Raw genomic sequence first — 17877 nt, 5'->3', positions numbered from 1 at the left:
GTCTTATTTAAGGTACCACAGCTATTGACTCAAAAATTACAGATGCTAATATACATGGAATTGTAGGGTAGAGGTTCCCCACTATTCTTTTAAAGTCATAATGTACAGAAATATTCTGCCCCTCTTATTTGCCTTAATTCCCTCAATCTCTCTTTCCTTTAGCACTTACCATGTCAGGTTGGGATTCTCTGCTCTGGGAAAAACAGTGGGATGACCCTGAGGAGGGGGCTCTAACCTTGTTAGATTAACTTGATGGCTTTTAGGGGGGAGACTTTGTCTGCAGCTTTGTGGGATGAAGCTCGACAGCACTCAGTGCGTTTTGTCCCTGTATGTTGCATTTTGTTGTGTCTTCTTTGAGGCTCTTTGTTGCTCTGCTCTCTCCTCCTGGCACTAATTGGTTACATTCAAATATAGTTGTGAAGTGCATGAAATGTGTTCTGACACTTTCTCCTCCCCTTGCCCCAGAGCTCAGCGTCTCGCTGGTCTCGCAGGATCTTCCTGGGTCAGAAGTGTGAGGGCGCAGCAAGGGAGGAGGTTCATCCTCTCTGCGGGGGTTCTGGTGGGGGCTCTTTGTGGACCGCATCCTCGGGTCCCATCGTTTTATCTCTGTGCAGTTTGTAAACCATAGAATTACTTCTGCTCCCTGCAGATTCAGAGCTTCCTACAGGTTATCAACCCCAAAGATGCTGACCTGGTGAAAACATCAAAGATCCACTCCGTGCAGGAACAAGGGAACTGGTGCTAAAGAGTAACACCTCTTCTCCCAGTGGTGTTCTCTTCCTAGGGTTCATAGTTGCTGCTGACCTTAACTTTATATCTGCACTTTATATATATATATTTCTCAGTCTCTCTTCTACTTAGCCCCCCTTTTTCTTTTAACATCTTTGTTGGAGTATAATTGCTTTAGAGTGTTGTGTTAGTTTCTGCTATATAACAAAGTGAATCAGCTGTACATATACATATATCCTCATGTCCCCTCCCTCCTGCATCTCCTGCCCAACCTCCCTATCCCAACCCTCTAGGTGGTCACAAAGCACCGAGCTGATCTCCCTGTGCTATGCGGCTGGTCCCACTAGCTATTTTACATTTGGTAGTGTATATATGTCCATGCCACTCTCTCACTTTGTCCCAGCTTACCCTTCCCCCTCCCTGTGTCCTCAAGTCCATTCTCTACATCTACATCTTTATTCCTGTCCTGCCCCTACATTCATCAGAACATTTTTTTTTTTTAGATTCCATATATATGTGTTGGCATATGATATTTGTTTTTCTCTTTCTGACTTACTTCACTTTGTTTGACAGACTCTAGGTCCATCCACCTCACTACAAATAACTCAATTTCGTTTCTTTTTATGGCGGAGTAATATTCCATTGTATATATGTGCCACATCTTCTTTATCCACTCATCTGTCGATGGAATCTTAGGTTGCTTCCATGTCCTGGTTATTGTAAATAGAACTGCAATGAACATTGTGGTACATGACTCTTTTTGAATTGTGGTTTTCTCAGGATATATGCCCAGTACTGGGATTGCTGGGTCGTATGGTACTTCAAATTTTAGATTTTTAAGGAACCTTCATACTGTTCTCCATAGTGGCTCTATCAATTTACATTCCCACTAACAGTGCAAGAGGGTTCCCTTTTCTCCACACCCTCTCCAGCATTTATTGTTTGTAGAGTTTTTGATGATGGACATTCTGACTGCTGTGAGGTGATCGCTTATTGTAGTTTTGATTTGCATTTCTCTAATGATTAGTGATGTTGAGCATCCTTTCATGTGTTTGTTGGCAATCTGTATATCTTCTTTGGAGAAATTTCTATTTAGGTCTTCTGCCCATTTTTGGATTGGGTTGTTTGTTTTTTTGATATTGAGCTGCATGAGCTGCTTGTAAATTTTGGAGATTAATCCTTTGTCAGTTGCTTCATTTGCAAATATTTTCTCGCATTCTGAGGGTTGTCCTTTCATCTTGTTTATGGTTTCCTTTGCTGTGCAAAAGCTTTTAAGTTTCATTAGGTCCCATTTATTTATTTTTGTTCTTATTTCCATTTCTCTAGGAGGTGGGTCAGAAAGGATCTTGCTGTGATTTACGTCAGACTGCTCTGCCTATGTTTTCCTCTTAGAGTTTTATAGTGTCTGGCCTTACATTTAGGTTTTTAATCCATTTTGAGTTTATTTCTGTGTATAGTGTTAGGAAGTGGTCTAATTTCATTCTTTTACATGTGGCTGTCCAGTTTTCCCAGCACCACTTATTGAAGAGGCTGTCTTTTCTCCACTGTATATTCTTGCCTCCTTTATCAAAGATAAGGTGACCATATGTGTGTGGGTTTATCTGTGGGCTTTCTATCCTGTTCCACTAATCTATATTTCTGTTTTTGTGTCAGTACCATACTGTCTTGATTACTGTAGCTTTGTAGTATAGTCTGACATCAGGGAGCCTGATTCCTCCAGCTCCATTTTTCTTTCTCAAGATTGCTTTGCCTATTCGGGGTCTTTTGTGTATCCATATAAATTGTGAAATTTTTTGTTCCAATTCTGTGAAAAATGCCATTGGTAGTTTGATAGGGATTGCACTGAATCTGTAGATTGCTTTGGATAGTATAGTTATTTTCACAGTATTGATTCTTCCAATCCGAGAACATGGTATGGTATATCTCTCCATCTGTTTGTATCATCTTTAATTTCTTTCATCAGTGTCTTATAGTTTTCTGCATACAGGTCTTTTGTCTCCTTAGGTAGGTTTATTCCTAGTTATTTTATTCTTTTTGTTGCAATGATAAATGGGAGTTTTCCTTAATTTCTCTTTCAGATTTTTTGCTGTTAGTGTATAGGAATGCAAGAGATTTCTGTGCATTAATTTTGTACCCTGCTACTTTACCAGATTCATTGATTGCCTCTGGTTGTTTTCTGGTAGCATCTTCGGATTCTCTATGTATAGTATCATGTCATCTGCGAACAGTGACAGTTTTACTTCTTCTTTTCTGATTTGGATTCCTTTTATTTCTTTTTCTTCTCTGATTGCTGTGCCTAAAACTTCCAAAACTATGTTGAATAAGAGTGGTGAGAGTGGACTGCCTTGTCTTGTTCCTGATTTCAGAGGAAATGATTTCAATTTTTCACCATTGAGAATGATGTTGGCTGTGGGTTTGTCATATATGGCCTTTATTATGTTGAGGTAGGTTCCCCTACTTTCTGGAGAGTTTTTATCATAAATGGGTGTTGAATTTTGCCAAATGCTTTTTCTGCATCTATTGAGATTATCATATGGTTTTCATCCTTCAATATTTTAATATGGTGTATCACACTGATTGACTTGCATACATTGAAGAATCCTTGCATTCCTGGGATAAACCCCACTTGATCATGGTTTATAATCCTTTTAATGTGCTATTGGATTCTGTTTGCTAATGTACTGTTGAGGATTTTTGCATCTCTGTTCATCAGTGATATTGGCCTGTAGTTTTCTTTCTTTGTTACACCTTCATCTGATTTTGGTATCAAGGCTATGGTGGCCTCTTAGAATGAGTTTGGGAGTGTTCCTCCCTCTGCTGTATTTTGGAAGAGTTTGAGAAGGATAGGTGTTAGCTCTTCTCTAAATGTTTGATAAAGTTTGCCTGTGAAGCCATCTGGTCATGGGCTTTTGTTTGTTGGAAGAATTTTAATCACAGTTTCAATTTGGTCTGTGATTGGTCTATTTATATTTTCTATTTCTTCCTGGTTCAGTCTCGGAAGTTTGTGCTTTTCTAAGAATTTGTCCATTTCTTCCTGCTTGTAGTAATCTCTCATGATCCTTTGTATTTCTACAGTGTCAGCTGTTACTTCTCCTTTTTCATTTCTAATTCTGTTGGTTTGAGTCTTCTCCCTTTTTTCTTGATGAGTGTGGCTAGTGGCTTATGAGTTATGTTTATCTTCTCAAAGGACCAGCTTTTAGTTTTATGGATCTTTGCTACTGTTTCCTTCATTTCTTTTTCATTTATTTCTGATCTGATCTTTATGATTTCCTTCCTTCTGCTAACTTTGGGGTTTTTTTTGTTGCTGTTCTTCTCTCTCTAATTGCTTTAGGTGTAAGGTTAAGTTGTTTATTTGAGCTGTTTCTTGTTTCTTGAGGTAGGATTGTGTTGCTATAAACTTCCCTCTTAGAACTGCTTTTGCTGCATCCCATAGGTTTGGGGTCATCATGTTTCCATTGTCATTTGTTTCTAGGTATTTTTTGATATCCTCTTTGATTTCTTCAGTGATCTCTTGGTTATTTAGTAGTGTATTGTTTAGCTCCATGTATATATATTTTTTACAGTTTTTTTCCTGTAATTGATATTTAGTCTCATAGTGTTGTGGTTGGAAAAGATACTTGATACGATTTCAATTTTCTCTAAATTTACCAAAGCTTGTTTTGTGACCCAAGTTATGATCTATCCTGGAGAGTGTTCCATGAGCACTTGAGAAGAATGTGAATTCTGTTGTTTTTTGATGGAATGTCCTATAAATAGCAATGAAGTCCGTCTTGTTTAATGTATCGTTTATATGTATAAAATAAATGTATCATTTATTTTCATTGTGGATGATATGTCAATTGGTGAAAGTGGGGTGTTAAAGTCCCATACTATGATTGTGTTTCTGTCAATTTCCCCTTTTATGGCTGTTGGCATTTGCCTTATTTATTGAGGTGCTCCTATGTTAGGTGCCTAACTATTTACAATTGTTATATCTTCTTCTTGGATTGGTCCCTTGATCATTATGTAGTGTCCTTGTTTGTCTCTTCTAATAGTCTTTATTTTAAAGTCTATTTTATCTGATATGAGAATTGCTTCTCCAGATTTCTTTTGATTTCCATTTGCATGGAATATCTTTTTCCATCCCCTCTCTTTCAGTCTGTATGTGTCCCTAGGTCTGAAGTGGGTCTCTTGTAGACAGCATATATATGGATCTTGTTTTTGTATCTATTCAGCCAGTCTGTGTCTTTTGGTTGGAGCATTTAATCCATTTACATATAAGGTAATTATCGATATGTATTTTTCTATTACCATTTTCTTAATTGTTCTGGGTTTGTTATTGTAGGACTTTTCCTTCTCTTGTGTTTCCTGCCTAGAGAAGTTCCTTTAGCATTTTTTGTAAAGCTAGTTTTGTAGTGCTGAATTCTCTTAGCTTTTCCTTGTCTGTAAAGGTTTTAATTCTCTGTCGACTCTGAATGAGATCCTTGCTGGGTAGAGTAATCTTGGTTGCAGGTTTTTCTCCTTCATCACTTTGAATATGTCCTGCCACCCCCTTCTGGCTTGCAGATTTTCTGCTGAAAGATCGGCTTTAACCTTATGGGGATTCCCTTGTGTGTTATTTGTTGCTTTTCCCTTGCTGCTTTTAATATTTTTTCTTTGAATTTAATTTTTGATAGTTTGATTAAAATGTTTCTTGGCGTGTTTCTCCTTGGATTTATCCTGTATGGAACTATCTGTCCTTCCTGGATTTGATTGACTGTTTCCTTTCCCATGTTAGGGAAGTTTTCAAGTATAATCTCTTCAACTACTTTCTCAGACCCTTTCATTTTCTCTTCTTCTTCTGGGACTCCTATAATTTGAATGTTGTTGTGTTTAATGTTATCTCTGAAGTCTCTGAGACTGTCCTTAATTCTTTTCATTCTTTTTTCTCTATTCTGCTCTGTGGTAGTTATTTCCACTCTTTTTTGTTCCAGGTCACTTATCCATTCTTCTGCCTCAGTTATTCTGCTATTGATTCCTTCTAGAGACTTTTTAATTTCATTTATTGTGTTGTTCATCATTGTTTGTTTGCTCTTTAATTCTTCTAGGTCCTTGTTAATCTTTTTTTTTGTATTTTCTCCATTCTATTTCCAAGATTTGGGGTCATCTTTACTATCATTACTCTGAATTCTTTTCCAGGTAGACTGCCTATTTCTCTTCATTTGTTTGGTCTGGTGGGTTTGTATTTTACCTTGCTCCTTCATCTGCTGTGTATTTCTCTGTCTTCTCAGTTTGCTTAACTTACTGTGTTTGGGATCTCCTTTTTGCAGGCTGCAGGTTCGTACTTCCCATTGTTTTTGGTGTCTGCCCCCAGTGAGTAAGGCTGGTTCAGTGGGTTGTGTAGGTTTCCTGGTGGAGGGGACTGGTGACTGTGTTCTGGTGGTTGGGGTTGGATCTTGTCTTTCTGGTGTGCAGGGCTGTGTCCAGTGGTGTTTTTTGGGGTGTTTGTGTACTTAGTATGATTTTAGGCAGCCTCTCTACTAATGGGTGGGGTTGTATTCCTGTCTTGCTAATTGTTTGGCATGGGGCATCCAGCACTGGAACTTACTGGCCATTGTAGGGAGCTGGGCCTTAGCGTTGAGATGGAGTTCTCTGGGAGAGCTCTCGCCAATTGATTTTATGTGGAACCAGGAGGTGTCTTGTGGTCCAATGTCTTCAACTCAGCTCTCCCACCTCAGAGGCTCAGGCCTGACACCAGGCCAGAGCACCAAGACCCTGTTAGCCACATGGCTCAGAAGAGAAGGGAGAAAAAAGAAAGAAAAAAAATACTAAATAAAAAATAATAAAATTATTAAAATTAAAAAATTATTAAAGTAAAAAATTTAAAAAGTAATAATAAAAAAAAAGAAGAGAGCAACCAAACCAAATAACAAATCCACCAATGAAAACAAGTGGTAAATCTATACTAAGATAAATATGAAAATCAGAAACAAGTTAGCCACAGACAGCAAACCCCAAGTCTACAGTTGCTCCCAAGGTCCATCGCCTCAGGTTTGGGTTGATTCGTTATCTATTCAGGTATTCCACAGATACAGAGTACATCGAGTTGATTGTGGGGATTTAATCCACTGCTCCTGAGACTGCTGGGAGAAATTTCCCTTTCTCTTCTTTGTTCGCACAGCTCCTGGGGTTCAGCCCCACCTCTGCATGTAGGTCACCCTCAGGCATCTGTTACTGCCCAGACAGGATGGGGATAAAGGAGTGGCTGATTAGGGGGCTCTGGCTCATTCAGGCCAGGGGGAGGGAGGGGTACAGTAGTTATGATTGGAATGCAGGGCGAGCCTGCAGTGGCAGAGGCCAGCGTGACGTTACAGCAGCCTGAGACACGCCGTGTGTTCTCCTGGGGAACTTGTCCCTGGATCACAGGACCCTGGCAGTGGCGGGCGGCACAGGCTCCCGGGAGGGTATGGATAGTGACCTGTTCTTGCACACAGGACTCTTGGTAGCTGCAGCAACAGCGTTAGCATTTCATGCCCATCTCTGGTGTCTGAGCTGATATCCACAGTTTGTGCCCATCTCTGGAGCTTGTTTAGGCGGTGCTCTGCCTTCTGTGGGCAGACAGGGAAGGAATCCCCTCTCCTCATGCACCCCAAAACCATGGTCTCTTGCCTCTTAGGCAGTTCCAGACTTTTTCCCCGGACTCCCTCCCAGCTAGCTGTGGTGCACTAGCCCCCTTCAGACTGTGTTCACGCAGCCAATCCAGTCCTCTCCCTGGGATCTGACCTCCAAAGCCCGAGCCTCAGCTCCCAGTCCCCGCCCACCCCGGTGGCTGAGCAGACAAGCTTCTCGGGCTGGCGAGTGCTGGTTGGCACCGATCCTCTGTGCGGGAATCTCTCCGCTTTGCCCACACACACACACACACACACACACACACACACACACACACCCCCCCCCGCCCCCGCCGTCTCCGCCAGTGAAGGGGCTTCCTAGTGTGTGGAAACTTCTCCTCCTTAGGTGCAGGTCCCACCCCTGTTCTTTTGTCTCTGTTTTTTCTTTTGCCCTCCCCAAGTACGTGGGGAGTTTCTTGCGTTTTGGGAAGTCTGAGGTCTTCTGCCAGCGTTCAGTAGGTGTTCCGTAGGAGTTTTTCTCTGTTTTTTTGTCTCTGTTTTTTCTTTTTTCTTTTGCCCTCCCCAAGTATGTGGGGGGTTTCTTGCGTTTTGGGAAGTCTGAGGTCTTCTTTCTGCCAGCGTTCAGTAGGTGTTCTGTTTTTCCACATGTAGATGTATTTTTGATGTATTTGTGGGGAGGAAGGTGATCTCCACGTCTTGCTCCTCTGCCATCTTGAAGGTCCCCCATACTTAGCCCTTTTAAGGGAGCTTTTTTATAAAATTCACTTTGTATGCAAAGACTCTTCAGCTTTTATAAATGGTGCTGGGTAAAAAGAAGTTAATATTTACCTATTGGTAAAGAACCTTTGACATTGATATGAGACTAGAGTGACCTTGCTTTGTTAATTTTAAGTGAATTTCACATTTTACCCTAATGCTCCCAGAGTAGGATTCTAGTGGCACAGTCTACCCCAGAAATACCTCTGAAGGCCAGTGACCTGAATCTTGGTTTAACCACTTACTAGTTAAGAAAACTTAGACAAGTCACTTAACCTCTCTGTTTTCTTATTGTCCTACAATGCGTGAAACAGATACTCTATAGGGTTGTTTGGAAGCTCAAGTGAAACAATGTGTGTCAAGGGGCTTTAGAAATTGGACGTTTTATATAAATGTCACAAGGTATTATCCCTATTGTCCTAATTATAATTAGGCTATGGAAATTCCAGTCAGATATACTTTTTCTTCTTTTGTGAGATCATAAAAGGCATAGTTATCATTGCCATTAATTTGCTTTGAGTATTTCTTAGACCATTGGTTCTCAAGGTATGGTTCCCAGACCAGTAACATCCACCTTGTGTTAGAAATGCAAATTCTTGGGCCCCACCTCAGACCTCCTGAATCAGAACCTCTGGGGTTGGGGCCCAGCCATTTGTGTTTTCACAGGACATCCAAGGAGATTGTCCTGACACTAACGTTTGAGACCCACTGGTTTAGAGTTACACCCAACTGCGTGTGTGTAGGCTCTGATTTTGCTGATGTTTTTTAACCTGGCTTTTCTTTCAGACATGGAAGAGATTCTGAAAGACAAAATGTGTGTGCCTAAGACTGAGTTGGAACCAACAGTTGACTTCCCAGAACATGCCTGCCAGCTAGGTGTGCCGTTTTTAGCATTGACATAGATCCTAGGAGCGCAGGTCCTTAAAGCATCCCCTTGGTTAAACACACACTTGCTGGAGATATGCTGAGGGTCCAGAGAGCATTATCCTACTTAAGTGGGATAATAACAGTTGAGTGAGATGACTGGTGAACTATTCGGTGAAATTCAGTAGAGCTGCACTGAGCTTGATTCCTATTCTGGCTACCCTTGAACATCAGGTGTCTCCTTCCCTCTAATAGTCTTTGGTCTTCCTCAAACGAACCCCCCACCTATTAATGAGTCTGGGGCCCACTCCCAAGTGCCCTGACAGGTCTTAGAAATAGCCAGGTACCCCACTGCTCACCCTGTGCTTTCCCGTCATACCCCTGGATTGCAGCTATGCCATGGCTGTGCTGACAGACAGATGGATGGTAGTTACTTTAAAGTGAAAACCAGAGCTCTAAAGGTAATTAAGATGGAAGAGGGAAAGTGGTAGGAAAACATTAGGGAAACCATGGTGCTGTCGGGTTGATCCACAAGGGCAGAGGTGCATGGTAGGTGTTCAATCGCTACTTATGGAATGAATGAGTGAGGACGGAAATTTGTGTTTTGGGAGCTATCCTGCCTACTTAACTTACGAGCATCTATCTTATTCCAAATGAACAGACATTATGCCTTGATTGAGTGAACTATTAGATATGTTTAGTTTTAAATGCAGACATAAATAGATTTGGTCTTTCTATGGTTCAAATTTCCTCCCATCAGCTTTCCCTTAATTATCCACAAGTGTTCCAAACCTTCATTAGCTAAATAGGATGCAGATGACGGTCATTAGTCTGGGATGTAAATCCTTTTGGCACATTCAATGGCTTTTCACTTGGTTAATTGAAATTTTCAGTATTCATGGACTACAAGAAAACACTGTAATTTTATCATTTATTCAGGGGTATAATTTTTTTCCTTTAGCAGGTTGTATTTTATAATTATGCAGTTAAAAAAAAATGAATGCCACACTTTGCCTGGAGGGGATACCACTATTTTCAGTGCACATGTGTCAGTACTAGTCTACTAAAGCATGAAGACCAAATGGAAAGTCATACTTTGTCTAGAAATCCTAAAATTGACCAACTAAAATGTCTAAGAAAGCATCCAAGTAGTATGCACTTTGGGGACCCATTGATTCAAGTATAAGAGACTTCCAAATTGTTAGTAATATGTGTGGGTCTGGTCTTGACATCTACCAATGAATAAGAAATCATCCAGTTTTCTGTGGGGTGCAAATTTCAGGTATCAAATGGAGATGCTTTATGCAGGCATTATTCCTTTAAATGGTTCTTAGCTTTCAACTGCATTTGACCATTTATCAAACGTAGCTGGCCTCTGGTGATATTTGGTTGAGAGTGACACACACACACACACACACACACACACACACACCTGATACTTGAAATAAAATTTCACAAAATTACCAACTATCTCAGAAATTCAGTTTCTGAATTCCTTAATTTTTATAATCCAATACTTAAGCAATGCTCTTTGTTTGCCCCCAACTTTGTTCCAATTTAATCGAATAAGTGTCATATGTTGGCTGTTTTAAAAACATGAATCTTAGTTATAGACATTACATGGCAGAAGTTGGCTCAGTAGAGGCAGAGTATATCTATTTCTGTTCTTTTTCTAAACCTAATTTAGTGGGAATGAAACAACATTGTAATAACTCTCAGAGGTAAACTCTCCCTTAAAAAGGAGTATAGAACATATGGAGTCTCTTTTCAGTGCTCAGTCACTTTGCAAAACACACCCACCAGTGAGAATCAGGTAAGTAGCTGCCCTTCTAGAAGTCTCTTTTTGTAGGCTGGACTGGATGAACCACTGATCACTGGTCTTTGGTCTAGGTTGTCTTACCAAGGCCTTATCAGTCTCGGTTGTTTGTCCGAAGTCACTCTTCCTTCTGGGTTGCTTTGGCCCACTTGGAATATTTCTGCAAACGATTCTTAATGTTAATTTAAGGAAGACATGTTTAAGCACCTCAGTCTTCTAAATGAACCATTATTTTATATATACATAGATATATATAAGATATATATCTTAATAAATACATAATATATTAATATACTTAATATATAAATATAAATATTTGATATATATCTGTCAATATTTAATTTATATCTGTCTCAAAGTTGAATATAAAGACATTTTATAAGTTATGCTTTTGTGAGTTCCCTGAAAAACTCTCTCTGCCTCTGTAGATAATCAAGAGCTGACCATGTTATTCAGCCAGATGTTCTGTCCTCAGAGGATAGAGGAAAGAAGTAGGCACTATACTCACTGATTTCCAAACAATGTGCCTGATAAGATCCAGCCCATTTTCTTCAAATTAGCCAGGGCTCTCATGACCTAAAAGGAAATGAATAGGGGTTTCCTCATTTCATAATGAAGAATTCAAGACCGCCAGGCTAGCAATCTGTTTTAAGCTCACAGAGTTAATAAGCTTGTCTCCTATTAAGAAGAGACAAGCGTTAAATGCCTAGACTCCTGAGCAAGTGGTCCATTTGTCTAACTGTCCAACGACTCTTATCATAAAAGAACAGCAAACATAAGTTCTAATAAGGGGTCACATCAACTAGAGCACATCAGCCATAGGCAGTATCTACCCTTGGCAAAACTGTGTTAAGTTAAAGTGTATTCCAAAAGACAACCCTCAGAATGGGAGAAAATATTTGCAAATGAAGCAACTGCCAAAGGATTAATCTCCAAAATTTACAAGCAGCTCATGCAGCTCAATATAAAAAAACAAACAACCCTATCCAAAAATCGGCAGAAGACCTAAATAGACACTTCTCCAAAGAAGATTATACAGATTGCCAACAAACACATGAAAGAATGCTCAACATCACTAATCATTAGAGAAATGAAAATCAAAACTACAATGAGATATCATCTCACACTGGTCAGAATGGCCATCATCAAAAAATCTACAAACAATAAATGCTGGAGAGGGTGTGGAGAAAAGGGAACCCTCTTGCACTGTTGGTGGGAATGAAAATTGATACAGCCACTATAGAGAACAGAATGGAGGTTCCTTAAAAAACTAAAAATAGAACTACCATACCAGCCAGCAATCCCACTACTGGACATATACCCTGAGAAAACCATAATTCAAAAAGATTCATGTACCCCAATGTTCATCGCAGCTCTATTTACAATAGCCAGGACATGGAAGCAACCTAAGTGTCCATCAACAGATGAATGGATAAAGAAGATGTGGCTCATATATACAGTGGAATATTACTCAGCCATAAAAAGGAATGAAACTGAGTTATTTGTAGTGAGGTGGATGGACCTAGAGACTGTTATACAGAGTGAAGTAAGTCAGAAAGAGAAAAACAAATATCGTACACTAACACACATATATGGAATCTAAGAAAAAAGAAAGTTCATGAAGAACCTAGGGGCAAGACGGGAATAAAGACACAGACCTACTAGAGAGTGGACTTGAGGATATGGGGAGGGGGAAGGGTAAGCTGGGACAAAGTGAGAAAGTGGCATGGACATATATACACTACCAAACGTAAAATAGACAGCTAGTGGAAGCAGCCACATAGCACAGGAAGATCAGCTCGGTGCTTTGTGACCACCTAGAGGGGTGGGATAGGGAGGGTGGGAGGGAGGGAGACGCGAGAGGGAAGAGATGTGGGAACATATGCATATGTATAACTGATTCACTTTGTTATAAAGCAGAAACTAACACACCATTGTAAAGCAATTATACTCAAATAAAGATGTTAAAAATAAATAAATAAATAGATAGATAGATAACCAACAAGGACCTGCTGTATAGCACAGGCAGCTATACTCAATATTTTGTAATAACCTATAAGGGAAAAGAATCTGAAGAAAAGGACATATATGTATCTGTATAACTGAATCACTTGCTGTACACCTGAAACTAACACAACATTGTAAATTAACTAAACTTCAATAAAAAGAAAAAAAAATTAAGGTGTGTTGTAGTGGACAGAGCAGTGCTTCACACAGACCTTCTAGCACGCTGCCCACAGCTGTCAGCCCTTTCAGGAAATTGCCCTTGGCTGAACAAAGGCATTATGCCTAGGGTCTGCCCTCTTCCCCGGGCAGCCCTTTCCCTTGTCCCAGCTTAAGATAAATCTAATCCAGCTTCAGAGTTCCTCATTGGGTTTGCTGAGACCTTTGTTGAACTTGCACCTCAGCCATCTCCCTCTGCTCAGTCCTGCACCCTTCCCTTCCCCTCTCCAAGTGGAGATCCCAGAGCACGCCCTAATAAACATCCTGCCTGCTAATCTCCATCTCACAGGCTGCTTGTTAAGGAGACCACCCTGCGACCTGTGTGATCTTTTCCATCTCATTGAGTGTCTTCATGATCTAAGTCTTCATTTTTTTTCTATCAAAATCTGCTTTTGAAATTAATAGAAGACAAGAAGATTCTGCTTGTAGGAAAGGGAATGAATAAATTCATTCTCTCTAAGGTGTAACAGACCAACAAATATAATACTTGAAATTTCCAACTTTCCCCTTTGCGGTGACTCTTAACACCCTAGCATTCCTCGAGGGTTTGTCTATTATGATTCAAAGCCTCATGCTAAACACAGAGCTCTAATAAGTGAAATTTCAGGCATCAGTATAAAAATGGATAACAGTGGGGCCTCACCTTTCTAGATTCATTTTGGGAAATTGCTATAACTGTCCATGTATAATACCGTACACCCCATGCTGGTCGCTCTGCCAGCAGCCTTAGAAGTCAGTGCTCTAAAAAAGTCATTGTGCTTCATTGTGACAAGCGCAGCATCAGGCAAACTTTGGTGGAGGGGACCCATTAGGAGTTACCTCTTTAGTAGAAAAATATTGATGCAACAATCAAGAAGGTCACAGCATGGGTAAGTCACCATGTTTTGAGTCTTTCATTTTCCGTAATTAAAGTGAACATATTATCGGAAGGTTTAGAAAGTCCACTCAAAGTCATTCACAGTAGCTGCAATTAGGAAATTGGAATGCCAGCAAAAGACTTTCGACGGAACGAAATGAGACTGACCAAGCGTATAAGTACAGTCCCCTTAGAAAATGGCCAAATTAAGGATATGGACTCTCTTTGACCTTTGCCATACCTCTTTCACACTCATTCCATGTCCTGAGATTTCACTGTATGTTTGTCCTTTGGCTCAAGTGGTTCCTTGCTACAGATGTAACATTTAGAGCTACCTGTGTTAATTTTTTTTAGTGGAGTCAATTTCACCCATCTCTGACTCTCATTTCTCCTCCAAACATGTTTCTCAGGTTACCTGAGACTGTTTTTGAAGGTTGAATGGTATTGTTTAATTTCGAAGATCATTTCCCCTGGGGCTAATGTCTGAATTCTTAGACGTGTTCATTAATTTACTCTCCCCAGTGATGTATCTTAAGCTTAGTTAAAAATGCAATTAGGGCTTCCCTGGTGGCGCAGTGGTTGAGACTCCGCCTGCCGATGCAGGGGACGCGGGTTCATGCCCTGGTCCGGGAAGATCCTGCATGCCGTGGAGCGGCTGGGCCCGTGAGCCATGGCCGCTGAGCCTGCGCGTCCGGAGCCTTTGCTCCGCAACGAGAGAAGCCACAGCAGTGAGAGACCCGCGTACCACAAAAAAACCAAAAAAACAAAAAAAAACCAGTTAGAATCGCTCAAGTTGTGCCCACGTGAGCAACCACACGGAGTCTTCAGTAGCTGGGATTTGTTTCTCCCCTAGTGTTTTTATTATATTGCCATTTAGGACAGAGAGTGAGACTTGAAATCAGGATCTGGAAGAGAAATTCCCACCATTAGACTTCTGTTTCCTGGAAAAAATTTAGTTGCACTAGTCAGGGAATCACAGTCATTTCCATAACTAGCTCCTTTAGAGTTTAGACCTGTTGTTCTCAACTGGGGGTGATTCTGCCAGCCCCCCACCTCCCAGGGGACATTTGGCAATGTCTGGAGACATTTTTTGTTGTCGTGACTGACGTGGGGAGGGAGGTGTGCTACTGGCATCTGGTGGGTAGAGGCCAGGGATGCTGCAAAACATTCTACGGTGCTCAGTACCACAACAAGAATTATCCAGTCCGAAGTGTTCATAGGCCCAACGCTGAAGAATTGATTTAGCCAAACCAAGTGGATACTAGACAATAGGTATATGCTAAATAGAGAGGAAATGTATTTTACTACTATTCAGGAGCCTTTTGTGTCTCTCCCTGGGTTTCACTTTGTAATGCTATGACGTGTGAGTCTGCTTTTCCAGCGCTGTGCTTCCAAAACAGTGTTTTGGGATAAGGGCTGCAGTCTTTTTTTTTTTTTTTTTGGCATTTTCCCATCGAGTGCATATTTAGTGGGCATCGTTTTTTGTGTGTGCCAGGCACTGGGCTAGGTAATGGGGCTACAGCAATGTCCAAGTCTTGTTGGGTCTTTCCCTCCCTGGAGCAGAAATCTGAGGGTGAACATTGAGGTCAATCTCATGATACAGGGCTCAGTGTACAAACACGTAAAAATGACAAAAGGTTACAAACGCGTAAAGATGACAAAAGGTCATGGGGAAGATATTTGGGGGGAAGATTGTAGGTGGGGTGTTTCAGTGTAACATGTGTGAGCTGTTTGCTTCTTTGGCTGTTCTCTCTCTCCTTACTGGCTCAATCTTGACTTTGGCTTTTCCTCTTTTTTTCCCATCACCAAAATTCTCTCTTCCTTTCTCTTTTCCCCTTTTAATTCAAACTTTCTGAATATGTACCCCTTCCTTCACAAACACAACAAAAACACAAATAAAAACGCCAGCAATCCAAATTTAAAGATCACACCCAACGTAAACCTTAAACTTAATTTTTCTTCATTAAAGATACTTTTTTTGTATGTTTATCCATGTCTGTGTTTTCTGTCCTTTAATACTGCGTATTATTTTGGGCCAGAATATGTGCTGGCGCAGATTCTTAACTTTTTTTTACTGCTTGTCTGAAAACAAATCAAAACCCTGGATGGGTTGACAAATATTTTTATGTTATATGAGGAGAAAGTGGGAGAAAGATTATATACATTAGATCTTTGAGCCATACCAAAGTCTCTGTTATACATTTCTTTTAGTTCTTTTGACTCTATTCAACCAAAATAAAATTATCAGTGTATGTATATATATATACACATATATATACATATACACTGTATGTATATATACACACACACATATATATACATATACACTGTATGTATATATATATATACACACACACATATATATACATACCACATATGTACATGCATATATACACACATACATATGTATACATATATGGCATATATATAAAAGAATATTTATTGCAAAGCAAAAACAAAAGAATAAAATTCTGGAAACCATCAAATATCTACCAATAAAGAAAAGCATACATAAAGTATGGTATATCCATATTATGGAATGTTATACAGCTATTAAGAAGAATGAGTCAGTCTACGTGAACTGACTGGAAAGATGTTGATAATATAGCCTTAGTAGGATGGTATGATCTCAAGAAAGAAGAAACTTCTTTATGTACCTGTGTAATATAAAACACACAATTAACATATACATGCATTTGCATAAAAATAGAGAAAATGTGGAAGGATGAATACAAATTTTTACTATTGGTTACCTCAGAAGAATAGGTTAGAAAGGGGATTGGCTCATTAAGAATATATATTAGTTTTGTAATTAAAAAGTAGAAAATGTTACTGAAAAAAATTTAATACCATTATGTCCATTGAACTCTTCATAGCATAGTCCAAAAGGAACAAACTTGCATGTAAATCCCAACTGGCCTTGAATGCCAAAGTGCCTTTTTAGTGGCTCATGAGGCCAAGAAAATATTCACACAACTGTAAAAAGTCAATCACAGGGAGAATGAGGGAGCTAAGGGGACTGGGGATGAGACAGCAAGAACCCTGATACTGCTGTTCAGACTCACATATCTCATGGATGGGGAGAAGCTCCACTCCATCACTCAGGCTATTTACAGGTGTCATTTGAAAGATTTTGGCGTTTGACAATTTGCACATATCTCTTCAAGATAAAGAGAGTGCCGTGTTGATAAGGTGGGTTTTTGAGTCAGACTGCTTCATTTTCATTCCGGATCTAGCTATTTCCTAGGTATGACAATTAACCTAATTGTGCTGTGGTCCTTTATTTGTGAAATAAAGGTAAATAAGAGTCTTTACTTCACTGGATCATCGTTGGCCCATAATGAATGTTCTGACTTGGAGGGGGTGGCAGTGGGAGCAGTGAAGGGCAGATACTTTAAAATCCAGAGAAATCAGTGGGGTCACAGGAGGTGGTACCCACCTTGGATTGGAGATGCATGGGGGCAGGGTCAATAGCATTACACTTTGCCAGTTCTAATGTGTCTCCCACCTTCTTGTTTTGCAGACCACCAATCTCAGCACACTGGCTAGTGACTGCAAAAAGGTAAGTCAGCCTCCAGGAATTGCAGCCTGCTGTCAGAGTAATAAAAAGCTTCAGAATTGATGACATTCGGTTGAAAAAGCTATGGTATCAATGAGAATGTTCTGCTGACATATTGTAGTCTTCTTTCCTCAGAGATGGAAATTTGAATGGTTCTCTTTAAGGCTGTGGCAAACTCTGTTATTGTTTGACAACCTTTTCTGCTAAAGAAGCTCTGTTTCCATATATTTCTATCTCGCTATTATCTGATATTTTATTCTGCAAGGTGAGCATCAAGGGAGTTCAGGGCAAGCTGCATTGCAGGCATCTCTATCTTTGTTTGCAAATTTAAATCTAATAAAACTAAACCCAAAACAATATAAAAATGATTTTGTATTTGGAAAGCTGATCATATAGCATAAAAATCTGGTTTGGATTCACCAGAGTCAAGTTTGAGAAGCTGTCATGCTTTGCAAAAGGATTAGCCTCGCTGGCATCTGATGGAAGC

The 17877-nt window shown here is 40.0% G+C and overlaps 1 long non-coding RNA gene across 1 annotated transcript in view; it reads left to right on the top strand.

The window, feature by feature from the left end:
- LOC109549584 (uncharacterized) overlaps positions 1-17387 on the top strand; it is a 286346-nt gene extending 268959 nt beyond the window's left edge. Inside the window, exon 6 of the long non-coding RNA XR_012332089.1 lies at positions 17355-17387. This is a non-coding gene — a long non-coding RNA (uncharacterized lncRNA). The remainder of the gene's footprint in view (positions 1-17354) is intronic.
- Positions 17388-17877: the final 490 nt, after the last annotated feature.

The sequence above is a fragment of the Tursiops truncatus genome, chromosome 5 (genome assembly GCF_011762595.2).
Source record: "Tursiops truncatus isolate mTurTru1 chromosome 5, mTurTru1.mat.Y, whole genome shotgun sequence".
In the NCBI taxonomy this organism is placed as follows: domain Eukaryota; kingdom Metazoa; phylum Chordata; class Mammalia; order Artiodactyla; family Delphinidae; genus Tursiops; species Tursiops truncatus.
Note: the sequence above shows the minus strand (reverse complement) of the source record. Positions and strands in the feature narration are given on the sequence as shown.